The sequence below is a fragment of the Centrocercus urophasianus genome, unplaced genomic scaffold (assembly GCF_019232065.1).
Source record: "Centrocercus urophasianus isolate 14NV4802_14NV808 unplaced genomic scaffold, USGS_Curo_1.0 seq_41, whole genome shotgun sequence".
NCBI classification, from domain to species: Eukaryota; Metazoa; Chordata; class Aves; order Galliformes; family Phasianidae; genus Centrocercus; species Centrocercus urophasianus.
In genome coordinates this window covers 2,790,331-2,817,218 of record NW_024884989.1, presented here as the reverse complement: position 1 = coordinate 2,817,218, position 26,888 = coordinate 2,790,331, and the positions used below count along the sequence as shown (strand labels likewise).

Sequence of the window (26,888 nt, the reverse complement as noted above, 5' to 3'; positions counted from 1 at the left end):
TTACTTAAGTGCTTGGTGGGACGGAGCTTAGAAGATTTCCATAAATCAGAAATGATTGCATTCCACCTTTTGGCCCTGCAGAAATCCATTTTAAGTCCTCAAGTGTATGCATTTTCCTACATCATCTGTGCCACTGAGCTGTCCTGAAGGCAGGAGCACAAAGGGTGTCTCATAAGCAGCCTCAGCAGAGCGTGGGGATGCTGAAGAAGCTCAGATTTAAACCGGGCATCTATTCTGCTGCTTCTGCATGCAGTTGTCACGAGTCCTCAGTGAGGACTGACTCTCAGGGAAGAAAGGAACTCTTCTGCGAAGCCCTTCTCTGGGAAAAACGTGTCCTCCTGCCTCAAAGCAGCGTTGCGCTGTACTGTTTCAGAAGTGTTTATAGAAACATCTTTCACATATTCCTGCAGGCTGCGCTGGGAGATGTGAAATCCTTTTCCTTTCATGAAAAGAAGCGGTGCAGGGGGAGCAGGAGGTGACTGGTTAGCTTTGCAGCTCAGCTGGTAGACTGTCTGGAAATGAGCCAGGAGGCCTGGGTTCAGTCCTCCGATAAGTCATCAATTTCTTTCTCACCAAAAACATCTGGTTTTGGATGCTGAGTTATGAGCTAATATTAAATACAAAAGTTTATAGCATCACATATATAATATTGTTGATTAGAAGCATCAAGTAAAGTAATTGACCAGAGGGGACTTGGTGTGAGCAGCTGGTAGAGCATCTGGAGGGGAGCCAAGGGGCCTGGGTTTAATTCTCAGGTCATCTATTTCTTTCTCACCAGAAACATCTGGATTTGGATGCAGCAAAGCTACAGGCCATTGTCTTGTGCAAATGTTTTTGGGATCACACGTTCACATGGAAATGTGATTCCAGGAACGTTTCCATTAAGTGTTTACACCCAGAGAATCCTGTAGGAGTGACGAGGAAAAGGTTCTGTGTCCTGTGCAAATCAAAAGCAAATCTCGCTTCTATGGAGCTGTGACTTTTGTCTGTGTTATATACAGAGCCCATTTTGAGTAGCCTGAAGCACACATTATGTGAACCTGGAAAACTGACACAGCTCTAAAATGCAGTGAAGGAAGGTGACTTGTTTGCCTATGTCACTGGGTGCCAGTGGCTGCCAGGGTGCTGTGCAGGGGATGTGGGGTTGGAGGTGTCCCAGGTGGATGTGATTTGAGGCTGGTGTTGCCCAGCTCAGCTCTGTGGGCACTAGGTGTCAGAAGAGGCTCACACTTGTGCTGGCTGAAGCCTGGTTTGCTCTGTTGCAGGAGGTGGATGGAGACCCTGGTCTCTCTGGGTAAACCCAACCTGAAGGCATGGGAGGCCAGTGCCTAACAGTGGCCTTTTAGTTGTACTGCAGAGTCCTGACCCGATCTCCCAGGCAGTGGTCACTGTTAGAAAATGGTGGCTTGCAGCTCACCTGTGGCATGCTAGATTCCATCTGCTGGCTGCTCTGAGTACATCAGTCAGGCCAGATTTCCACTCTGTACTCTAAATTAATTCAAGCAGTTATTAATTATTTAGCAATGAGTGTGATTTGCAGGTGATCAACCAGTGGCACCACATGCAGCTTAAAAACTTGAGTTATCTGCCATTCTGCTGTCTGCTAACCCCTGGAGATAATTTTCGGTGACTGTGTGCCTATGTGAGCTCCCAAGCTCTCTGTGCAGCAGTCTTTCCAGCCATCCAGAGATGGAGGGGCTGTGACTGTGAATCTTTCTAGCTTATTCTCATTCTGGAGTTCAAATTGTCTTGTTTAGCTACCCTTTTTTAGCTGCTGAGCACTGCTAAAGTGAGAAGACACCAAGGACCAGACGTGCTTCAGTCCTTTGGCATTATTGCCTTTAATTCTTTGCGGAAGAGGTGCAGCCATCGCTCTATAATTATTTTGCCAGAATTCTCACAAGGATCTCATCTCAGCAAAAGGAGTGAGTGGCCAAATGGAAATAAAACATCAGCCTATCTGAGTTTACCAGCTGAAATGGTTTAGAACATCATTACAAGGCTAATTCCACCATTCCTGCCCCTTCCCCCGAATAAAAATACTTTATAAAAAGCAAACAAACAAACAAACAAAACCAAAACCCAACACCCTAAAACAGAATAGAACATTTCCAGAGGAATATTATATTTCACAAGTATGGATTTTAACAGCCAATCTCAACTAAACAATGTGCTATGTAGTGCCAGAAATAATAAATCAGCACAGCCCTCAGGACTGAAATAGAGAATTCCCTCACCCCTTGTAGATCCTTGGAACTTTAATCTGAAATGTGCCATGAATCAAAGGCTAGCTTATTGGTACATAGGAATTCCCATGCTTGGTCAAACCTGATTTCCACAGAGCCCAGCACTTTGTTGCTAGCAGTGGCCAGAACCTGATGCTTTAGGGAGAAGACCAAGAAGGCTCATTAGTGGGGGGGGTGTTTGCAGTGCGTGTCAGCAGAGAACACTTAATTTTGTTAGCTTCTTTCGTTTAGGAATGATTGCAGTGCGCCTGATCTCAGTCATGTAGAAAGTACCATCAGGTCCTGTAGATGCTGTTTGTGGAGAGAGAGGCAGGAATCACTGTGAGGTAATTCACTCCAATAAGATTTATTGTGACCTGTTACTGCTCTGTTGGAGAGCCTTTAAGGTGGCATCAAGACTGTGTGCCTGAGCTGAGGCAAAATGAGCTGAGAGGGGGCTGTCGTGATATGGCCAGTTCATTTATAATGGCCCGGCTGTGGTGGGACATTCACCTCCAAATGATTTTATCTTTCTGTGATGGCTTCAAGGCACAGAGGGAGGTGATCAGTGTGTTGCCCAGAACTGCCAAGGTTTGTGCTCTGGTTCTTATGCAACAGATTCCTTCTGTAACTTGGGGCGAATCTGGCAGCTCGGATGCGTGAGGCAGTTGGGAACTTGCCTCCCATTCCTTGCAAGGAGGTGATGAAAGTAGTTACAAATGAGGCAATTATTTGTTAGGAAGATTCTGCCAGGTGGGAAATACCCTCTTCCTTCATTCCATCTGCCTGCCAGCAGCAGGATGTTCTCAGGGTTCTTTCCCCTATGCTTTACGTGGTATCCTCCTATCCCGGCTGTGCTTTTGAGGATGGGCAGACTGCTGGTGAATTTGATCTCAGGGCTGTTCTTCCTGGTGTGCCGTGCTTCAGTTCCTCTAAGAGGCCCACGCTTGACATGGTGGGAACATTCAGATAGGATGGTGGGCTTTACCATAGCCATGCACTGTTCTGTGTACTGCCTTTAACCATTTTTTTTAATAACTGTTGGATCTTGAAAGGCGAAAGGAAACATTCTTGTTCTGAACTCCCCTTGTGTGATGGTCCAACCAGAACTGAATTCATTTGTACTATTAGGCAGGAAAAATTTCTCAATTTTTGTCTGTTCCCTTTTTGCTTTGGCTGAAATACTGCAGCAAGGCAGGCTGTATAGGAGCACATCGTATGACTTTGTGCTGCTCTCTTGGATTTCATGGTATTCGTGTTCAGTTGTCTGATTTTGTTTATTTATTTACTTTTACCTCTGGGCAGTGGTTCCTAGAGCTTCCCACAATGAACGCAAGGTTTTCTGTCGCATGTAATTCAATCAGGACTTGTTTACCTGCCCATTTTTTTTTTTCCACCGAGATGCATTTGTCAGGGTGAGATTTGTTCTTTGTGAAAGGAGGAGGTAGTTTTTTTCCTAAACTCACCTTCCTGTGCAATTATCTATGCCCCAGGCTGTGTCAGATCTCTGTATTATTGTTATTAATAGCACTCCCCCATCCTGAGCATGTTCATTTGCAGGAACTTCCCAGCGTATGTGAGCAAGGCCAACCACAGAGTCAACTGGAGGACTCTATTATACATGTGCTTAAGCATTTGCAGGCACTGAAGCTTAGATTTTCACAAGCAATTAGTGATGTTGTGTGCCTCAGCTTTGATGCCTCATTCAACACTTTTGAGAGGAGGCTGTTTATTGCAAAGCTCTGAGCTGTTGCCCTCTGAATATTGGGCCCCTTTCAGGTGTCTGGCCAGGCAATCAGAACAGGAGGAGTTTGCTGGTCATTCAGTTCTTGTATTAAGAGCTCCAGCAGGCAGCATGTCAAATGCTGTAGATGGATTGAATGCCAAGTGAATTACTGTGTGCTTACTGTACTCATCCTCAGCTCTTCTCTGCCCTATTGCAGATCTGTTATGCGATCACATTTGCTGCCGTGGGAAATAGTTCTCATTTAACATATGTTGTGCTGTGTTAACCTATTTCTGTCTATACAATACATGTCTGTAGGATATCTATCCCTATTTAAAAGAATATGTATTTTAAGAGCAGTCATGTGGAAATCAAGCATGGAGTTTATTCTTTTCGGTTATAGCATAAAAGTACCACCTAATCTAACCTCACAGAATGCTGTTTGCTCGTTGGCCTGGGGAGAACAACTAGACAAATGGATAAAATACCTTTTCTTTCAGTGTATATCCTGCAGATATGTCTTAGCAGAGGAATTTTTATGATGGCGTTGCCAGGTTTGTCTAAGATCATGTTCAGGGCAAGGAGCCTGAAACGTTTTGCAAAAGGCAACTTGTTCAATTAGAATGAGTTTTATGCTTTATTTTTTTAAGTGCAGCCTAAGGTTAAGCTTAGCATTGGAGAATGAAATGACTTTTGAAGATGGGAGTGTTGGCTGTCTGCTGGGAAAGGCAGTGTAAAAGCAGGACCTGGGCTTGAGTTGTGTTTTGACCAAGAGCCAATTTCAGGTGCTGGTGAAATAGGATTTGAAAATGTGGCTCATGCAGTTGATTGCAACGTCCATACAATTTAAGCTGAAATCAAGTCTGGAATCATGAAAGTATTTCAGAGGGAGCTGGAAACCTGAGCTGTGGCTAGGAGTTGGGGCTGTCATGTAGTCCAAATGGAGGGAGCCCATAGGGAGCTCTATTAGAAATGCACTGGGCTTTGTTTGAGTCTAGATTAACTTTGGCTGGCAGTTCACATGCGAGGTATTGTGGTGAAGGTGAATTCCATTTTTCTCCTGTCCCTTTCCTTAAGGCAGATCTCAACAAAAAGTTAATTCTTTGTGTTAGCTGTGCTCTGTGGAAGAGCTAACGGCCTGTGGTTCAGACGCAACTTTCCCATCAGTGCCCAACAGATGTGTTTTGAAGTGCTTGTGAAATACGTAGGAGTGCTGCTGTTTTGAACCCCTGCAAACAGTCAACAGATTCACATGGGAAATTAAATGAGTGTAATTTTGTGGAGAGATACTGAATGCGGCTGCTAAATGAGTACCATGAAAATAAAACAAAACCAACAAGGGGTGTTTGCTGGAGCAGCTGGGAAGGGGCATAAATGACAACTGAAAGATGTGATGACTTGTAAATTGGCTCCTCTGATTGTGAAAAGCTTGTCTTTGTTTTACAGAAGCCTTGGTGTTTAATGGGAGCCTGCAGGGATGCCTTTGGGGATGTGGAGTTATGGGGAGAAAACCCCACAGAGAGACTATGTAAAGGACTGAGGAAGGAGTAGCATGGGCCAGGGAGATGTGAAGGGAATGTCAGTGAGGAGGAGCAGAGGTGGGGGAGTGAGTGCTGGAGCATGCTGAGGAGAGGGACTGGGACTGTGTGTGTAATTGAATGTGATATTCAGAGATGCAGCTGTTGGTGCATGGCTATGTCTCTAGGTCATGGCATCTGTTAGGGCCCCATCCAGCATATGTTTATATCCAACCATGTCCTTCACTGCTTCATGCAGTGGGAGCCATTTGGCTTCTGTCCACAGCGAGAACTTGTTGGCATTGTTCTGGAATCTTGGGAAGCACAGGCAGTTTCTGTGGCACTGACCTCTGCCTCTGCTTGGTCCTCAGCCTTGCATTCATCTGCAGTGCCCAATTCACAGAATCAGGGGTTGGAAGGGGTGCCTGGAGGTCATCGAGTCCAACCTCCCTACTAAAGCAGGTTCCTTACAGCAAGCAAATGCTCTGAATTTGGGGAGGGGGAGCTTTCAAGGTGTAGGGAAACAGCTTTTTACAAAAATGAAAAACTTGGCAAATGCATTTTCATCTTCAGCGTGTGTTTAAAACTTAAGAAAAGGTGCATCTGAACCACCTAACCAGTACTGAAGTGGCAGCTCACCTGCTGTAACCAATACATCAGTTGGTATGATCCTCTTAATCCTAGAATCATTGGGTTGGAAGGGACCTTAAAGATCATCTAGTTCCAGCCCCCTTGCTATATGCAGGGACACCTCCCTCTAGACCAGGTAATATTTGTCATTAATTAATATTTGTCACATCTTTTAAAAGAAAATAATAATGAAAGTTGAGAACTTCTGTGGAAAGATGTGAAATGGCATAAATTATGGTGTACTGACATGAAAAAAGCACTTTGGAGGGCAATTTGGATTTTGGTTTTGACTTCTCCTGGTCCTTCCATCCTTGGAAGAAAAAGTCAGTGTTTGGTTTTGACTTCTCCTGGTCCTTCCATCCTTGGAAGAAAAGTCAGGTATAGGGCTCCTAAGGTTGATTATATTTCTGATGCTGCAGTCTTCATCTTTTCTTCCCCTGGGTGACTGTGGACGCAACCACACATCTCCACGGCTTTCACGACAGCTCCTCCCTGCTTCTCTCCGAATGCAGAAGACAGACACAAGCCTGTGTGGCACGGGCTCCTTTTCATTCACACCACATGCAGTTGTGTTCCCCTCCTTGCTAGGATATCCGCTCGACCACCTGGTTTGTGTTTGCTTCCCTCCTGCCAACAGAGAGCGCTTCAGAAGGGCAGCGTTGCTGGCAGGGTGTTGCAGCCCTGCACCTTCTGTAAGCAAAACCCATTCAGCAAGGTGCTGGTGGCACTTCCTGCTAACCTTGCATGGCCTCTTTTAGCCAAGCAACGTGGCACCTACAGCTTGGGGCTGCGGGCTGTGCTGGCTGACATCTGCTGGTTGCATGTGTTGTAACAAGGAGCGCTTTAATCATGTAATGAAAGCCACGTTCCTGTAACTGTGTAATATATGGACAGAGCTTTGTAACATCACTTGTCTGAATGCAAGACAAATTGGATGCAGAAGCTTAGCCTCTTTGGGAACAGCTTATTTGAGGTTTATTATTTTTTATTTATGGTATAATTTCAGCTGACCCTCCTCCTCGCTTTATACCAGTGTGTTTTACCTTGACATTGCCTTGGGTATTAACCCCTCAAAGTTGTGCCCAGTTACACCCTGCCTTTTCCCAGCTGACTGCTCAGCTAATGGGCTGGCTAAGAAATGCTCACCGACTGGGTCTGTAACACACGTTGTCACCGACAGCAGTAACAAATGGCTCAAAATCCTCATTCTTCAGAGCATGAAGCAGCCACTGGTTCATAGGGATTGAAAAACGGTGTTAGTGCAGGCCTTCTTGTAACTCTTCCAGAAATAAATGCTGGTGATGGGAAAGAGTAAAACAGAGCAGTGCAGCTGGGCAGGGGACCTGCAGGGATGGCTCCTGGTGCTAAAGACACTCCTGCTCCCTGAAAAGCAGAGGCTCAGCTCTGCTGCTTTGCCTTCACCTGTCTGCCAGATCAGCAGCTCTCAGATGTGCTTTGCTCCAGGAGAAAAACAGCCTGTCCTGCCATGGCAAGGCCCAGCTGACCACAGAAATCCTCATCCAAACCAAACAGCCGCTTTCCTTCCTAGCATTGTCATGGAGCAAAATCGGATAGAAATCTTTATATAGCAGCTGATGCTTAGGCTCCAGTGTTTTGATGTTGAATTGCTTTGAAGCTCTCTTTTAGGATGAAGGGTTTGGTTTCAAACCAATCCTTTCTTTACCTTCTCTGAGATGTCTTTCCTTGCTTGAAGCTTAATCCAAACAGGATGAAATGAGGCAGGTCTGCCATGAGCTTTTAGTTTTCATGCTGTGATGAGCTGCAACTGAGCAAAGATTCATGTTTGAGGAGAAAAGTGGGGGATGCTTGATTGCAGCAAGAATAGATTTCCTCTGTTTGCATTCCTGGCTATTTTTCTTTCCCCTGATGGCTGCAGGTATTGTTTCTGGCTTAACTGGGAATTTTCCCACTCAGTAGTGAAGCACAGTGAAAGCTGTACAACTTTTTCCTCTTGCTTAATCACCATCAGGCTTTTTCCAAGGTATTTTGGCTGCCTTCTCCTTGCATCATCATCTCATCAGAAGTGTAAGAAAACATTGGTGTTGTGAACCATAGTGAGGTGTCTGCTTGAGTTTCCTATGGTGTGGCTGAAGCCCTTGTGTCACATGGGCCCACCGCCATCGAGTTCTGTTACTTGTAGCTTTAAGCAGTTCTTAACTTCACACCAAAGACGTCAGAAATGCAAAGCTTCAACTTCAGCATCGTTTGCTTGTTCTGGTAGTGGTACCGAGGCAGCCTTTCCTTGGAGTTCTTCAAAACTAAGCAAATGGTGAAGAATCTATTTCACATACACTATTCTGGGACACTGAGGGATACTTTGCAAAGGATTGTGAGGCCAGAGTGCGAGTCCCATAATAGGCAATAGGTTTTGCAGGTTCTAATTCTCTACCTGCTGGGCTGTGGTGCTCAGCTTCCTGCGATCCTGGTGTGCTGGGGGCTGCGAGTCGTTTTGATCATGCTTGTCCAAATGTGCCTCTGGTCAACCTGCTGAAGCTGGTAAATCTCTGCTGGATTGAAACTGCCTGAAGTGAGGAAAGGTCTGTGGAGAAACCTTACAGAAAGTCTGTGACCCCCGTAGGTCTGAACTCTTTGATAGCATCTTAAACTAGGCTTCAGCAGCCACGCAGCTGGGAGGATGCTGGCTAAATGACCTTGGGAAACTTGTTTCATCATCTTGGTTTCTGGAGGTATTGAAGTGAAAGCCCGTTTGAAGAAACAGAAATGATGGGCAAGTGCTCAAAATGAATGTCGTGTGTTAGAGATCGTTGGAGAAAATGCCAAAAAGCCTTCTCTGAGGGTGGCCCAAAGAAGAGGGAGGGCTCAGCTGACCTCCTTTTGGGGCAGGCTGTATGCTGGAAGCAGGAGGTGGGTCTGGAACACCTTTATAATGTAGCTGGATGGATACGTGCTTGTCTGACTGTCTGTCCACATACACCTGTCAGAGCACACAGATGCACACCCAGACTTGTAGCTGCAAAACTGCTTCTTTATAGCTGTGGTTTTTTGTTTTTTTTTTTTTTTTTTTTTCCAGGGAACAAATAGTGTTAGACAGGAGAGAAGGAACATGCTGAGGAACGTAGACGTGGTAAGAGTCAGAATGTGTAGGAGAGGCAAGTGGGCTGAATAGGAAATTTTACCCTTCAGGAGAGCGCTGGACAGATGGGAAGCAGGCTTGCCATTGGGAACGCTTCCAGGGCAGATCCTTTTGAAGTCAGCTGGCTCAGGAGCCACTGACCACAGTGTCCATCTATACAGCGTGTTCCTCAAGGGCTGCAGGACCACCCTGCAAGCCAGATGCGTTTACCTCTGCAGTCTCCCGAGCTCAATGAGAGCAGCATCTGCTGGGAGTCCCGAGCACAGCTGTGTCTGACACGGTATGGTCAGATAAGGTATGGTGTTGGGGCTCTGCTCACTTTCCTGTGCCCAGCTGGGAGCTGTAGCAGGCGTATTTTGTAGCTGACAGACTCAAGAGGGCAAAAAGCGTTTTGGGGTGTGTTAGTAGGAGAATGATCTCTTTCCATCAGCTGGCTGTCTTTAGCTTTGGTGTGGCCTCTCCTTGGACACTGCTTGCAGTTCTGGGCTTTGCAGTATCAAAAGAGTGTTAGAATTCTTGGAAGCATCCAGAGGAGTGCAGTCCTTCCTGGAGCAGAGCACTTTGCTTTTCTTGTGTGCCATAAGGGAGGTGAGCTTGTGCATGTCTAGGGCAAGCCACACAAACAGGACAGTGCCTTTGTAAGTGAGTGGATGGGGATATGGTTTGACATGGAAAAAAAATCAGATTTAACATGTTGGTCATGGCGCCAGAACATGGGGAAAACCTGCTTTGTTTTGGTACAATCTCTTGTGGTTTTCTGTCCTTTTTTTTCTTTCTTTTTTTTTTTTTTTTTAAAAAAAAGCAAAACTAAAGAAACAGTAAATATTCCTGCGGAAACCCTTAAACCAGTGTTTAAACCACAGAGTTTAAAAACACATTAAAAAGAAAAAAGTTCTCCTGAAATTTTAGCGTAGCTCAACTGTGGGGCGCCTGTTCCTCATCTAGAATTGAGCTGCTCAAAATTGAACTTCAGGTTTTTCCCTTGATGAAAGCATTAGATGCATTTGACCTGAACTTGTGAAGGGTGTAAATCAACCAGAAACACCAAACTGTTCGTATGCAGGATTTCATCCCTAGCTAATGTGTGATTGCTTGCTTGGTTGCTGTAGCAGCTTGTCCTGAGATGTAGCAAAAGGTCTGAATCTGGACCACAAGTCAGTTTTCTTTTTTTTTCTCTTTTTTTCTTTTTTTTTTTTTTTAAGGTAAATAACTTATTTTTTTTTTTTTTTTTTTTTTTTTTTTCCCCAGGGAGATCTCCTATTCTGTATCATTGTCCCAGTCCTTCAGGATGCTGTCTAGAAGGATTCATGCTGTTCCTGGCCAGCCCTTCGATGGTGCTCCCAGCTTACCCAGAGACACTGGTAAAAAAGTGGCACAGCTTCTATGCAGAGCACGGCTTTTGAGGAACTGCAAATAATCCCAGATAGTATTGGAGATCTGTATCTTATCCTTCAGCCCCCGAGGGGGTGGTAAATCTCAGCCTAAATTTACTCTTTTGCTCCTGAAAGAATTTGTAATCATTGCTGTCTTGGAAAGGCGAAAGGGAGGAGGGGGACGGGGGCCAGTCCATTTGCAAACACTTGTGGAGATGGAAACAACATGGATTTATATTCTAATGGGGGAAATTTGGCTGTGGGATGTCTGAATGAATGCAATCTGATGAGTTTCATTAAGGCTTCACCTCATTCTTTTAATTAACTTCTTGTTCTTGTCCTTGGTGAAGTAGTAATTATTTTTTAATTAGCCCAACACTGCATTGCCGAGCTAGCCAACCCTAGCCTCATCTCACTGAGAGGTGTCATAAGAATTAAGTTAATTAGCTTGTCACTATCCCTGTAAAATATGGCCGTGTTCAGCAAAAAGAGGGGGGGGGAAAAAGCCCCCTTTGCTGTTCCAAGGTTAATTAAAAAACATGGTGCACAAGGGTGTCAGATTGTCTGGAGGGAGTCAGGTCCTGGGCTCTGGTTGGCACTGCAGTTTGCATTGGCTGTGGACCCAGGAGCAGAAAGCCCCATCCTGTGGCATTGCTTGCTGCTCTGAGCAGTCCCTGTGTGCCAGCCCCTGGGAGCAGCATTTGGAGGTGGGAGGGAGGCTGAGCCTGTCCCACAACTCTTTTCTGGGTCAGTTCTGCACTTCTCACCACTGTACGAATGTTCTCTGACATTCACATCTCGCAGAGTTTGAGTTTTGGATCAGTTGGGAAGAAAACCACTGGAGAACTTGTAGCTGCTGCAACCCATTTGGTTGTTTTGATTAAACCGAGGGAAGAAGAATAAAATCTGCGAATAGGAACTTCAGGGGTTGAACGCTTTGGTTCAGAAAGCTACTTCCTCTGTCAGAATCCATCCCAGTGAGAGATTTGCCAGCAGTGAGCCCTGGGCACTGCGCACTGCAGCTCAGCCCTGCGTATCTATGGGTTGCAGTCCAGGAGCTGTGCTGGGGCACTGTGGCAGTTCCTAATCCTTGCACAGAGATCCAGAGACACCAGGCTTTCTCTCCAAGACTCCTCACGTGTTTATTTGACAGTTCAGCATTAATTTTTTTAAAAGAAGGCAATTTCTGGCTCTCGTGATTGAAGAGATGAACTTGAATATATGAGCCCTGTGGGATTTAGAGCTGTCTCCTAAATCTCCCCAGATGATGATGATGGCTCCGCTCTCTTTGCTTGCAGGGATTCTTTTTCTTTTTTATTTTTTTTTCCTGGCTGTGTTGCCAGTTGCTGCCTCTCCTGGATGGATTCACATTGTGCATTCATGTCTCCCTGGGCAGAATCTCAGGGCAGGAGGGATGGTCCTGACCCCTGTTCCTCATTAGCAGCGATGGGCCAGGAGTTAAATCTGTGTAGCTGGTTGTTGGAGGCGCTTCATTTGTCTGTGCTGTGCTTTTACAGTGGGGAAGAGACTTGCACAGCTGAAGGAACAGGGGTGGATGGACTGCATGGGCTGGCGTTGGTTTGGGGTTAGTGTGTCAGTGATATGGTTAATGTTACAGGAGCTGCTTGTGATTTAGGATCCTGGGGTCGTTAAGGTTGGAAAGTCCACTGAGATGGTCAAGTCCAACAGTCAACCCATCACCACCATACCACTGAGCCACGTCTCTCAGTGCCACATCTGCCCTTTTCCTAATGACCTCCAGGGACACTGACCCCACCACCTCCCCTGGCAGCCTGTGCCAGTGCCACTCTTTCTAAGAAGTAATTATTCCTGATAGCCAACCTGATACTTTCGCATCAGCATAAACAATACCAGGTATTTGACCCAGTTTGAGTCTAAATCTGATGTGACAGTAGTTGCATGTGAAGAGAGGGAAGGAAAGGCAGGAAGCTGCTGAGGAGGCCATGGCTCTTAAGTGCTCAGCAGTGCTGGTCGTAGGATTATGTCTTTGAGTGACTTTGAGTCAGTTTGGAAGAAGACCAACAGTACCCAAAGCCTGATTCTTTGGTATATTGTAACCGTGGATTTATTACAGGGTTTAGAAGGAGCTTTCATGAAGAAAATTGTACCATAACTTTCGTCCATTCTTGAAGATTTCTCCAGATAAGAAGAAGCTGAAGATATTTCTGGAATATTTTATAAACTGGGGTTATTTTAATGAAACATTCTGATGAATAGGAGCATAATTTCAGCTGATCCCTGGTTCTGACATCTCACTGACACCAGCTGTCTGTGGTCGGGAAGTGGAAAGCTTTGTCTCCCAAATATGAAATCATCCAGAGCTCTCTTTGCTCTGAAATCACTGCTTTCTGTAGGAAGCCAGCTTCCTTTTTGGTGAAGAATGTTATGGACTGAAAAAACCCCATAAAATCTATCAGTGAAATTTTGACGGAAAGCTTATGAGCAGCGCTACTCCATAGCAGCTGGCCACCATCAAAGACAGGATACCGAGTAGACAGAATCTTCTGTGATCCAGCACAGTGATTTTTATATTCCAAAGTAAATAATAGTTTAAGAGTTAACTGTTTGGGGGTCCCTCAAGCTTTCAGCTGGGGGTCTGTGTTTCTAACTCAGCGGATAAGGCTGTCAGTGAAGAAAAAACTAAAGGGGGAAAAAGTAATTCCAACAACCCCAATGGCCTCCTTCAGTGAGTAAGGATATTAACTTCGGCTTTAATAAAAACATAATGTTAACTAATCTGCTGTGAAGAGCTTCAGCTGCAAACTGTAGCAATTTACCAGTGAAAAACTGGAAGGGGACTGAGAGTTGGAGGGAGCCTGCAATCATTAGCTGTAGATTAAGCATGAATTAAATTATTTTTGATTGTGTCGTCGTGAGGGTTGTGCCTTTCCAGCTTTCCTCTGTTGAAGGGATGAAGAGGAAACTTTTGGCTGCATTTGATGCCTTGCTGTGATGGAGATGGTGTGAGAAGGTGGGATGTGGGCTAATCGTTGGGTGCACAGGGATGCTGCAGTGTGTGGTGAGAGGCCAAGGCTGCAAGTGATCTGCTGCTGTCCTGCTAATACTGCTTGTCAGTGTGACACTGCTGCTCTCAGATCCCATTGTGGCTGTACGTCTATGGGACATGTAAAGGTGGGAAAGGCCTTCAGCAGTAAGGTGGGATAATGCTGTGTCCCCTGGCTGGGAGCAGCAGCATCTGTTCCAGAATAAGATGGAAGTCAATGGAGTAACTGCGCTGGGTTCAGGTCTGCTCAAGGCTTCTGATTTGGTGTATGTTCCCACGTCTTTGCATGTCAAGTCTGAGTCATGTGGATACTTCAGGTGTCAAACAATGGCTGTGGGTTGCTCAAGTCTGCTCATGTAGGGGCCACAGCCCCCTGAAAAAGACCCATTCTTCTAACATCTCGTAAAGTGCATGCATTTTATTTGGTACAACTGGTTGTATTTATTAATCATGCGGATCCTGTTGCAGTGCAGATCAGCACTCCATCAGAAGCAACAAGAGAGACTAAATCAAAAGTCTGTGTCCCAGTTTTGAGGGCATCTAGGCTCTGTGAAAGGGCTTTGTCTGGAATTGTGTTGCAGTAATAGGAAATCTCATTCTGATTTTTTCCCTGCTTAAACCAGGGGAAATTTAGATTCAGCATCCATATCCCACTCAGATCTAAGGCTTTCCTTCTCCCTCCAGTGTTTTTACTCCTAATCGTGTAGTCTTACCTGAAGATACAGAAAAACATCAGCAACCTGCAAATATCCAAAAGACCATTCCAAATTGTGTGAACAATATGCAGAAATGAAATCCTAGCTGCATGGCATATGGCTCATCCCTAGAAACCTGTGCGCTCAAAGAGTTGGGGTAGCAACTATTCAGACAAAGTGGGGAACATGTTAAGGCGATGCCTGTCAGAGCTATCGAGCCTCCTTGCTTGTGAGAAACATATAATCCCTTTTAATCTCATTCCTTGCATTCCATGTAGCTGTGAGGCGGGGTTTCAGTAAAAATGATTTTTGTGTTGCTGAGCAGAGTTGTAAAGGAGCTCTGAAGATGCTCGCTGTAGGGCACAGCAGCTTTGTTGCTGCCAGTGGCTGTTGTGTGAATGGGGAAGAGAAGAGAGCAATGCAGCCCATAGCCAAACTGCTGATGTACCTTCAGTGGGCTGCAGTGGCTGTATCCAGCCTTCCCTTGTTAAATAACTGGATTTGGAGCTATAGGTTTTTAAAGTAATTTTAAGTAATGAATGCTGTCTTTGCCATGGGGGGTAAGACCAAGGAGCCACTTATGTGGCCTGGTGAAATGGGTGGTGTTTGCTTAACTACACCCTCAGATTTCTTAAAATCCTCCAGCAGGTTTACTAATGCTCCCTGTTGTTCCTGTAGTTTTTGGACTGGACAGTGTTCTGCTGGAGGCACGTGTGATACGGAGGTACAGGGCTTATATGAGAATTGTGTTACAGTGTGGTGAGGCGTAAGGCTTTTACTCTGGGAACTGAAAACAAGAAATTGAAATCTTCCTTAATCTGAAAGCATTCAGTTCTTGAGGTCTGTAGAAGTAGAGAGGGAGCTGCTGTTGGAAGTGTTGGGCTTCTGATTGAGAGGGCCAACTAGGGTAGTGAGGGGGGGGAAGTAAAATTAATTAGTAAAGCATTCTAAAAGGTACATCGTACACACACAAATATACAGGAATGAGTAGCATGGGATGTGCTGTGAGGCTGTTGTGTTGCTGGATTAGCCTGGGCTTGGCTGGGGAATAGGTTAAATCTTTCTGCATCACTGTTAACATCCAGGTTTCTTATCAGTTAGGAGGGGTGCTGAGGCTGCATTGCAAATGCGCCCCAGTGAGCAGAACCAGCTTCCAAGGGATGCTTTGAATAAGACCTGCTGAGGTGTGGCATGTCGAAGCAGACTGATGCCCTCCATCCAGATGTGAGAATGCTTCAAAGACAGCAGTTGTAGTAACTACTTGCTGAAACATCATCTTGTTCTGTCCCAAGGGGCAGAAGCCGAGGGTTTGGCCAGGTGTGAGCTGGGCTGTGCTATGGGGGGCTGCAGCCATTGGCAGGAGTCTTCTGGCTCTGTCCCAGTCGTTAGCCGTGCTTTGGTCTGCAGGTCTCTGTAAAAGAGACCACCTGTTTCCAGCTTTAGTGAAGATGGTGTGTTTTGTTGTTTTGCCTTGGGCAGCGGGTTGCAACAGAGCAGAGGCCGGAGGAACAGACAGTGATCTCTGCTATGGGGGAGCAGCGGAGCCAGGTGAGCAATTTCCTCTCAGAGAGTCAAATGGAGTTGGATCTCCGGTGGGGATAATCCTGCTGATTTCACCCCAGGATCTGGCTCTGCAGTGGCTGTCGTACCTTTAGGTGGAATCTGGGAAGTGTAAATCACAGCCGTGGAATATTGTTTTAACAAGTCCCCTGCTCTGTTTTCAGGGGCGTGTAAAGAAGGGAGCATTCCCCCCCCCCGTCATAAGGCACTGCAACACATGTCACTGGCAGGTTGGGTAGGGAGAACGGTGGGAAGATACTGACGCTTCTCTCCCCCATCAGCACCTCCCTCCTTTTCTTTTCTCTCTTCCCTCTTTGTCTCATGTTTCTGAGTTAAGAGGATTTTTTAGGCACAGTAACGAGCTCTCGCTTTGAACTTGGGATATGTATGCTGCAAAGAAAGCCCCTGGACCGTCCTTACTTAATATGCCCAAATATGATTAGTGTCAGGCTGTGAAATATCGCTTCCTTATCTCTGGGAGCCAGCAGACAGGAACATTTCTAGGGATCAGGGGCTTTTTATTTTTTTGGCAAAACACAGACTTTGAGAAGGAGATGGCTTGTGTGTACAGACTGTGCTGGCGTGATTCTCGTAAGCCTCTGGAGAATCTCCTCTTTTCCTCTCTCCCTTCCTTCTCTTTCTCTCTCTCTCCTTCTCTGCTCTTTCACTCATTCATTCTTTGCTTCATCCTTCATCGTTTGCCTTGATGTTAATTCATGATCAAAGGACGTCACTTTCAAAACGGCAGATGACTTCAAGTTTTGTTCTCAACTGTGCCTCTGCATGCCTACAGCTGCTGCCTTGCTTCCCATTCAAGTTAGACTTCAAGAAGTGCTTCAAAAGGATGCCCTGGTTGCAGGAATTATTTGGGCCATCTCACAGGCTATATTGTTGCTGTTTCTGTTGAGCAATATTGCTTTGGCAGGAAAAAAAATGCCCGCCCCAATTTATTTACATATTAAAGGTCTTGCATGTCAACAACTGGAAAGTGTGGATAAAGGATTTGCATCTCGTGTAATTTCATGGACCTGTTCAGTGGTTCTGTTGAGCAGACGGAAAAAGGAGGAAAGGAAATTAGTATTAAAATTTGTTTCCATCCTCACTTCTTAAATGGCTGCCAGAATCTCCCTCCCTCCTTCTGAAGAATCCCAATTGTATGGAATAATAGGAGAAAACTCATTACGAATGTATCACTTCAGTGCCTTGGAATGCTTTTGTTTCCAGTTCTCTTTGATCTTCTGATAGACTAAAGATAAGTTCTGAGGTTGTTACATCTTCAGTCCAGATCTGGAGCTCGTGATCCGAGCAGAGAAACTGTGCTGGAATCAGACCCTGGATTTTGAGCTGATTTAAGTAAGCATATTTGAATTGGAGGCTTTGATTGTGATCTATTTCTGCTTGCAGCTTGGAAATGTTTAGGATTTAATGTATATTGAGTTTAATGCTCTTACATGCACCATTGGCCTCTAGTGGTAAGGATTAGAGCTCCTCAGCTCTAAGTCCTAAACCTTAATACTCCTCTGAAAGAAACTTCCATTTAAGTAACAGCGCACAGCCCTGTGTTTAAGCTGCAGGAATGCTGATCGTGCTGCCACTGCGCAGTCCCAGCCCTGGCTGGGTTTTTGCTGACCAAAGCTTTATGCAATCATGAGACGTTTGAGTCGCATCGGAAACATCCCTGCTAACAGAGCCATCTTCTCTGAGTCAGTTCTAAGAGTGGATGTCCTTGGCACAGCCAGAACTGAAGGTGAAGAAGCTGAGATACTTCTGAGAGGGGTCGTGCAGAGACTTTAGCTCAAATATTGATCCGAACCCTGGAAATGAGAGCAATGCTGGTGGAGGGAGTTCACTGAAATCACCTGACATGGAATACAGAAGCATCCAAGCAAGGGTTGATGGTCAAGACTTCAGGAAAGATCTGGTCCTAAAGTAGAGTCTGCAGGTGGGCTCTTAGACCTGAGAGAACGTGACTTAGAAAAGAAATCTTCCTAATGTAGAGATGAGAAGATGGAGAGGAGGAGGTAGAACAGACGTAGTGAGTGCAGAAGATACTGTGAAGGGGGTTAGGATGATTCTCAGTTGTCATCCTGGGGTTGGTCATCCTATGGGCAGCCAATGGTCATCCTATGGGCAGCCATACCTGTTAGCAGAGCTGTGAGCTTCTGATGGAAGAAAGCTCTGCAGAGGTTGGACTGGATGAGGTGTGGGATACCAGAAGGCATTTGCCAGTTACTTGGGGCATGTCTGGCAAGGAGGGTTGATGCTGCATTGGGTACAGGGTTGAGACAGATAGCCTTCTGCTGTCCTGTTCATCCCTGTTCTTCTGCAGATATTCACAAATATTGCATTAATTCTTTATTATGTTTGTGGTTACCATAAACCATCCCAAACCCATCGTCGCAAATTGCCGCAGGCTGTGGGGAACGGTACAATGTTTTTTTTCTTTTGGGATCGTTTACCATCGCCTGTTCTTCTCATAATGGGTCTCTTGTTTGACATATTCATTGATAACCAAAGTGCTATTTTCTTGGCTGGGAAATATTGACTTTGAGGTTAGGGTCTTCAAATATGTTCAGCATTTGCCAGCCCTTCTGTTGAAGCCTGTGGCAATAATCCTATTGATCGCAGTGGGAGTGGAATTCATGGGAAGAGAAAATAAAGGGAAGGCTTGGAAATCCTGCTCTGAGCATTTTATGACTCAGATGTCAGAGGAAACATGATGTAATCCAGTGTCAAAGGCTCTCCAAAACCTTTCATGAAGAATTTTTTTAAAGTAAATTGACCTTTTAAATAGATTAACATTTATTGAAGCAAAAGATCTATTAGTGTGAAGTTATGGGGAATTGAATCACTCCTCCCAAGGTGCTGGAACAAACCCCAGAATGTTGAATTTACTTGCTGGGGGGCAAAACTTTGCCCAAGTGGATGCACTTTGAAATGTGGAATCGGGTTCTTTGTTAGCTTTGTTACCATCTCCCCTGGAATGTGGTGGCCCAGGGCTCATCTCTTTGTATTGGAACATCTGCATCAGGAAGACGTGTTTATGGAGGGGACATCACCAAGGCAAATGTCCATTCATCTTACTGTGAGATCTTACTCTTTTAATTGTGAAGCTGAAAGATGTTCTTCTTGTGGGGAAAAAAGGAGATTTTCTTGCGCTCTGCATGAAGAGTCCTTGAAACTCTTCTGTAGTTCTTCATCCCTCTGGGTTTGTGGGCCTACTTCAGTGTTTCCCCCACAACCTCTGCAAGATGGCTAGCTGGGTGAAATAATGAAAACTGAAAGATCCCTGCTGTTCTTTGAGTCAGCATGTATGCACAAAGTTTAATTCTTGCCCAAAATTTGCTCTGTATTTTTTTTTTTTTTGAACTCTATAGTAAAATTTTCTATGGAAGTCTTCAAAGATTTTATTTTTCCCTGCTTGATCTGTGAACACAAAAAAAGCTACTTAGAAATTCAAATGCTTGGATTTGTGGCTGCAATTAATTCTGGTATGCATACTTTGCTCTTCGTAGATTTTTGGCTCGCAAAACACCAACTGGAATAATATCCCCAGCATGGTTTCTATAATCTTCCATTTGTGTTTATAGGCAGAAATCTCTCCTGGATGTATCGATGCTACTGCCTGTCAGTGTGCTTGGAGCAGAAAGGCAGCAGCCCTGTCCTGTGCTTTTAATTCTGCAGTGCAGCTTTCACCTCCAGCCTGAGTTTTGCTAGGGCAGGTTGGCGCTGCTGTACCTTGGGGGTCGTGAGTCTGTGCTTGGCTGCACAGCAGCCTCCAGTGCTGCCCGAGGGCTGAAATCAGACTGTATAAGACAATAAGCTGTGCTGAGCCATGGATGGTTTTTTTTTTCCTTCTTATACAAAGGGCTGCATGCAGGGACTGTTCATGTTTTTCTTTGACTGCTGCCTGGAACAGGAGGAATTAATATCAAACAGGGTTGGTGCTTCTGGTCCCCAGGCTGGGATGGAGAATCCTGTGGTTAATGGATCTTGTGTAGTGTTTCCAGCCCAGAGCTGCCTTTAGCAAATGGATGCTCCTGATTGCTCTCTGCCTCCCCGTGGATTCACCCTTGCCTTTCTGCCACACTGGAGCATGTTTCCTTTTATGCCCCGCATCTGAAATCTGCAGAGGTTTATTCTATCCTTTCCTTCACCTGAGGGAACCCGAGCTCATCTCTTTCACAGACAGGGTGAGCCCTGGTGCCACAGTTTAAGTGACTGCATTGGATCTGGGTTCTTCAAAAAACTTGGAAAGTCCTATTTGCATTTTCTTAAGTTTAGATTTGTGCTAAAGAAAGAGAGGTATGCACCAGGAATGTAGGCAGGTGTCCCTACAGTAATTTGCACCAAAAATGTGCAGCGCTCTGCAAGTGCTAAGTAGATGTTCGTATCTCCTGGTTAGAATTGCTGTGGCAGTGCCAAGTCTAAAAACAAAGAAAAGCTTACTTGGGATCTGAGAAATGTTTTTCTCCTGAAGGCAGATGGGTGTGAGGTATGAATCCTTCATGGGATCCAAAGACAGAGCGGCAAAGGGGAAGGTGTCCATGCAGGCAGGTGGGAAGAGCCAAAATCCTGTTGCTTGCTAAAAATCGAATATAGAATTGGTTGCTTTGCTGGTGGATGGATCCCATGTAGGCAATGATTAGGATTTTATATGCAGGAAATATAATGAGAGACTGTACTTGGGCTGTGTTCTGACAGCAGAAACAATTAAAAGCTGTGACACGCAGCATGCTTTCCATCTCCAGCTGTCTTGCTGCACTAACTGCTCCCTTCCTGCCCCGCTAAATTCATGCCTCAGCTTCAAGCAAATTTGCCAGTGTGTCCAAGGAGACAAAAGAGCAAGTGGAACTGCAAGCATCATTGTTTGAGGCTCAATCCAACACTGCTTTCACAAAAGCCAAATGTCAGGATAAAGGCGATGGTTTATAGGAAAGCCTCCTCCTTCCCCTAGAAACAGGTGAGCAAAGAAAATAATAAGCACACAGCTCCTTGTACGTGCGAGTGCAGTTATAAAGCCTCATGCAGCACTGTATTTTTGCTTCAGCTTCAGGGCATCTGGCCTGTGCTGCACTAATCGATGCCCATTTGCCCCGGGCAGCGGTGATGTGAGGCTGCTGCTCAGGCCTCCTGCAGAGAATTGGTAGCTTTATGTGGAGTTATTACCTGGGTTTACCCAGTTTCTAGTCAAAATGATGTGGTGTTAACGTGGGCTGTGTGTGATTCCTGTGGTGTTCTTCAGCTGTCGTGTAAATAACTTGTGTTGCTGGGTAATAGCTGTGGTGGGGTTTGCTCGGTGCTGGAATCGTGCTCTGGGTGTAATCTGTGCTGGGGACTCCTCCTGGCTGTCATCTGATGGGAGCAGCAAGGAATTTTAATCCTCTGCAGTCTGGGGACAGATTGATTTTGTTTGGTGTATTTCTGGGCTCTCGACAAAGGTTTACATGCAGTCAGTGCTGTGGCTTTCACCTTGTGTGGCTGAACAGCCCCAGAGTGCAGCTGCTGCTGGTACTGATGGAAACAAACAGGTTCGCCTTTTCCTCATCAACTTCCTTGCGAGATTGGAGCTGCCTGGCTGACAGCAGCTGAACAGGGAAGGGAGCAAGTTGTCTGTGCTGGCTTTGCACTGACTGCTGATGTCACTGTGGCCGCCTCAGTCAGACCCTTTGTCACCCTGGTTTAGTATAGAGCAAGCTAAGATTCTTGGGCTAAGTAGAATTTACATTAGGACAGTGGATTTTGTTAACTGAGTTTTAGATGCCAAATGAATTATGTTCTCTTTAAAACCAAGAAAATGAATCTAAATCACTAATTTTAGGAGCCTTTTCCAGCCCTCCCAAACATTGTGAGTTTTTAGGTTTGGGTAGATACTTTGCTGCCAATACATTTTCTAATTGGAAACCCCCTGTGCTGTGGCTGGATTTCTGGGTACCTGGGTGCTGGTGGGATGGACAGTGCACCTCATTGTGGCCCAGTGGAGGTGGTCATGAGTAACCCTGCATGTCAGCTGAGATGGCTGCAGGGTGGTGGAGGATGGGTGCATAACAGCAGGAGCAGACTGCAGGGCCACTGCAGAGGCTTTATGCCAAAACCTGTTTGAAGGACCATGTGTATCGCTTACTGTTTCTAATCTATCTTCTCTTTCCCTGCTTATTAATTCAGAAATACCAAACTGAAAGCCCTTTTATAACTGTAGGGCAGGTGGCTAGCTTAACTCTACCTCATTACTTTTAATGGATAAGATTTTTTTTTACTTTTGTGGACAGGTGGCTAGTATGGGACTGTGCCGCCTTGCTTCAAGGCCAGGAACACGCTCTGGCCGTGTGTCAAACCAGCAGCCCTTGTGTGCCAAAGGTTTCTAAAGTCACTGTTGTGACACTTCCACAGCTGAAGAAAGCAAAGCCACGGGTGATGAGAAAGTGGGTTGTACATGACAGACAGTGTTGAGCATCATAACCGCTAGTAATTAGCACAAAGCACCTAGCATGAGTTATCCTATTTCTGCTATCTAGCTTGTTAGAGGCGTGCTGAATAAATACATGACGTGCAGGGGTGGTTGTGGGCGGGTAGTGGAAGAAATTCTTCAGTTGGGTACTGTTGTACGTTGTTCCAGTGAACTTGAATGCTGTGTGCACCCTGAAGGAAGGACTTTGAGAACCCGTAGGATGTTCTCTTGCTTCTTGACCCAGTAACAAGGTATCAGGATCTACTGGATAGGCCAGAGGATGGTTTGCTATTAGGTGGAATTGCACTTAAGAGAGGACTTCTTTTTATTACTGTGAAAGCTGACTTGTATGAGTCCAGAGCAAGACAGAGCTGAAGCATGGTGTGAACTTGAATTCAGCCTTTTACGATGTTCGAAAACTGCTGTTAGCTCTACTCTTTCATTGCTTTTGGCCTTCCTGGCTTTGACCATATTGGAAATTGAAATGCCGAGTAGCAGCAATAAAACTAAGCTCTCTTGTGATACTTCCAAGCAGAACAGGAACTTCCAGAAATCTCCCGAGGAGGGTTGAACTCCTGAGGTCTGTGGTCCCATTTGGCTCAAATGGAGGAGTTTGGGGAAGGTTCAGAGCAACGCCCAAACTTTCGAGCGCTTCATCACACTGAGCCCTGGTGGTTCATCCATGACTGACGTCGGGCTGTGGCTGCTCCACACGTGGGCAGTGCTCAGCCCTCCTCCTCTGTGCTCTCTTCTCCGAGTCCTGTTTCTTTCTAATTCACTCTGAAGAAAAGTTACTTGCTGACATAATTTTCTCTTGGAATGATATTACAGCTCCTAAACCAGGCCTGGGTCAGCAGTATCACATGGATAAGAGACTCTTTCCCCCTCATGTGATACCGTTTTAGTAGAAGATTAAGCTTTTAACCCTGAAATAAAAGCAGCTTTCCCTCCTTTCCCTCCCTTTCTCGTTATCGCTCCTGCTCTCCTTTTTTTTTCTTTCCTTAGGCCCCATCATCTAGATACAACATCAATTCTGGTTGCTGGTCTGGTGAGCAATCCATCCTGAGACTTGATCCAGGGACTTAATTAAGTGTGAAATTGAAGGGAGAATCGGCACAAGAAATGGACGGGGTCCTGTGAGGCAGAAATTTTTATAAGCCACTGGAAAGCAAAGTGCAGATGGATATTCTCCAAGATGCCAGGAAGTTATTGACTGTTATTGCTCAACACCATGATGAAGGAAGATAGTTAGGTACCTAGACAGCATTGTCAGGCACTAGAAATTTTGCTATGGGTCTCATGCATTTAACTGAATGCTGCTGATGGCATTGGACACAGGCACCTACCTGCGGCCTCTGCTGTCTTGTTTCTCTTGTATATGAGGCTTCACAAGGCAAGAATGAATGCAGTGCTTGGTTTGATCTAATGCTCTTAGCTTTACAGAGACAATCCTTTTGTGCTAGGAGGGCTGGCTGCTTGCTGCTGGGAAGTCACTTGTGCTGCTTTGTGCTATGGTTGTGCTGAGTCCCCAGGCTTTCAGCTCTGCTCTGTGTTGTTGTACAGCCTCCCTCGTGTTTTGGGATACGGCAGTGTGTGTCCTAGCTCTGGGGCTGTGCACGGATGCTGGAGGTGCTGAAAGTAATGCTGCTTTGTGGTGCAGTGAGGTTTCCTGTCAAGGCTGCTGGGCCAGCATTGCTGTGGCAGAGAGCATCCGTCCGTGGTGGCTTCGGTTTTCATTCACCTTGCTTTCTTCTTCCATCACCCTCTCCTGATGCCGTACAGTGTAAAGATTTGGAGAGGGCTCAAGTGTGCAGATGCTGGGATGCCTGAATGCTGAGGCTGCCTGTTGGAGCTGAGCTGGTGCAGGTCCTTCCCAGGGGAAAAGTCTTCCTCCTCTCTGCCTATAGGGAGAAAGGCACCTGTGGGGTAATGGCCGCAGTCAAGGCGGCTGGCAGTGCTTTAACCTTGGCCTCTGCTCAAGCCTAATATTTGAGTGAGGTCCTCAGCAGAGCATGGAGCACAAAGTGACAACAGCACTGAATCAGCAAATCCCGGCTGGTTGTTGGGAGCACAATGGGCCTCTGTGTTCCCTGTGTATGCAGTCTGGAGGAGCCCAGAGCCCACGGGAAGCTGTCAGTTTTTCTCTGGGAGAGTTCCAGCCGTGCTGCAGGGTGTTTGCTGCTGCACCCTCAGGGCTCTGCCTTACATCACATGCAGTGCGATGCTCCTGCATGCTCTGGCATTGTGCTGGGGTGCTGAAGTGTTTTTAAGGTGAAAATCTCCCAGAACAGGCCATTCTGGAGATGCAAATGGAGTTTGTGAGAGCAGGTCAGAGCCCTGCAGCCATGCTTTGGGCATAATTTCCTTTGTGTTGATTGAAAACTGTCTGAAGAGCGATAAAAACAGTCTGTGAGATCGCTGTTGCTGTGGTATTTTACATCGCTTGAGGATCTGGCCTCAGGCACTGATGATAATTGCCTGCTGGGATGACACAGCAGTAAATACTAAGCCTCAATTTAATGTTGTATTTATGCACAATAGAAGCTGACAAAGCTTCACTTCAATAAATTGCTTTTCTTATAAGCTCTCTGGAAACCTGGTGGTCTATCTACACTCCTCAGCAAAGATTTAGTAACAGATGCTATAGCCATGTCTAATGTTAGCAAGATTTCATTAGCTATATATAGCATGCTCCTCTCATTTTGGTGCACCATGATGGTTGCTCAGAGAGAGCTATTTGAAATTCAAAAGGAGAGTATTTTGTGATGCATTTATTTGTAGTTCCTACTCATTTTAGTCTGAAATAGTCGATGCGGTTTCCTCGCCCTTAGCATGAATTAGTGAGGTTCTGTTGTATTAATCTCCTCTGGGCTCCATTCCAGTTCTCTTATTTGCACCAGCAAGGGTCTGACTCCAAATGTGGCTTGCACAGGACCATTTGCAGATTAAGATATTGTTCCACATAAGTGTACCATAATCCAGCTTTAATTGTGTTTTTATAGTGACTGTAACAAAAGACTTAGTGGTAATGGGTAACTACAGACCTTTCAGTTTGACCTGAATAGCAGGAAAAGCTCTGCTATGAATCCTGGAGGAAGCATCGTTAATGACATAAGAGTAGGGAAGGTGAGACGGGATGTAGCTATGATTTAGGTGTACTGGATTGGCTACAAATGATTATTTTGTAAGCTGTGTGTGTTTGAGACAAGGAATATAGTGTTAATGCACCACAGGAAATTATTAATAGGTGCAGACAGTAGGAATGAAGACTAGATATTTAGGTTGGTTACGTACCGTGTGGTCGGTTTTCTTGATAGAAGAGCCCTCAGCTCGTGAGATACTGGAGTCCTATGAAGTCTCCTTATGGCTGCTGTTATCAAATATTCCCATCAGTGAATACTGCTATCTGTGCAGAGTAGGCACATGCTGATGCTGTGCTGCTGGGCAGCCTCAACAGGAGGAGAAGTGGAGCGAAAAAAGTGACCTGACGTTTCAATGCAAGGTGATGAATTTATGGGTTCAGATGAGGTATTTTTGCTATAAATTGGAGGCTTGCTACCTGTCAGTACCTAGTGAACAAACTGCCCATGAAAATCAATCAGGTGCCTTCAAGACATGAATATAATCTGAAAGGTCTCATGCAGGCTGTCACCAGCAGATAGAAGGAGGCACTAATGGCAAAGTATGCCATGGCAATCCAATCTGGGAATCCCGTGTGCTGTTCTCCTTGCAAACTTCCCCAGAACAAAAATGCAAGTGGGGCAGGCGCAGGGATGGTGGGTGAGGTTAGAAGCAGGGTTGTTGTATGTGCATGGCAAGGAGTTGTGTGCTTTCATGCCACAGGTTTTCTTGTGATTTGACCCCAAGTTTGCATCATGCCTGGACTGGTTTGAGGTACTGTAAATGTCCAGATCTATCTCTTCCCTGCTGTTTTGGGCTGATGGCTATGTATTGCAAATTACATTTGTATTTGAGGCTGAAAGGAGAAATATTACAACATGGTAACAGGCAGAGAAGGGTGGACACATTTTAAACTTGCTAACTGTCTCCAGCAGAATTTTTGCAGCTTCCACTGAAGCATCTGGATGTGGTTATAGCAGGGCTGACAGGACATGGCATGCTGCTGATTTATCTGGTTGCCTCTTCTTGTGTTCAATGCATTGGGCGATCAAAAGGAAATCTGAAATACAGAACAGAAATAAGAAAAGGACGTGGAAACTAGAACAAGGCACCAAACACCTTTGCAAAATGATAGTCCTAGATGTGTATGCCAGATGAATGAGCTTAAGTTGGCAGGGCTGAGAGAGAAAGTTTCAAGCAAGGATAGGAACCTGCAAAGCACTGAGCAGTGGTGGGCTTTGTGATTTTTTTTTTTTTTTTAAATTTTTTTTTTTAGCAGGAAAACAATGCATTCTTGGATAGTCCCTGTGTGCAGCATGCCACAGAACAAGCAAGTGACAATTTCTTTCAATGTAGGAGCGTGAAGGGAGCATTGATTGGCAGCTCCTTGCTTCTGAAACATGCCACTGTTGGGTACAGCAGCAAAGGTGAAATTGTGATGATCAGGAGGGCTG

At 45.5% G+C, this 26,888-nt stretch overlaps 1 long non-coding RNA gene across 2 annotated transcripts in view; it reads left to right on the top strand.

Moving 5' to 3' along the window:
- The window catches only part of LOC122168258, a 98,496-nt gene that overhangs the window by 8,479 nt on the left and 63,129 nt on the right, over positions 1–26,888 (top strand). For both annotated transcript variants that reach the window (XR_006171220.1, XR_006171219.1), the window contains exon 2: positions 10,462–10,574. This is a non-coding gene — a long non-coding RNA (uncharacterized LOC122168258). The remainder of the gene's footprint in view (positions 1–10,461; positions 10,575–26,888) is intronic.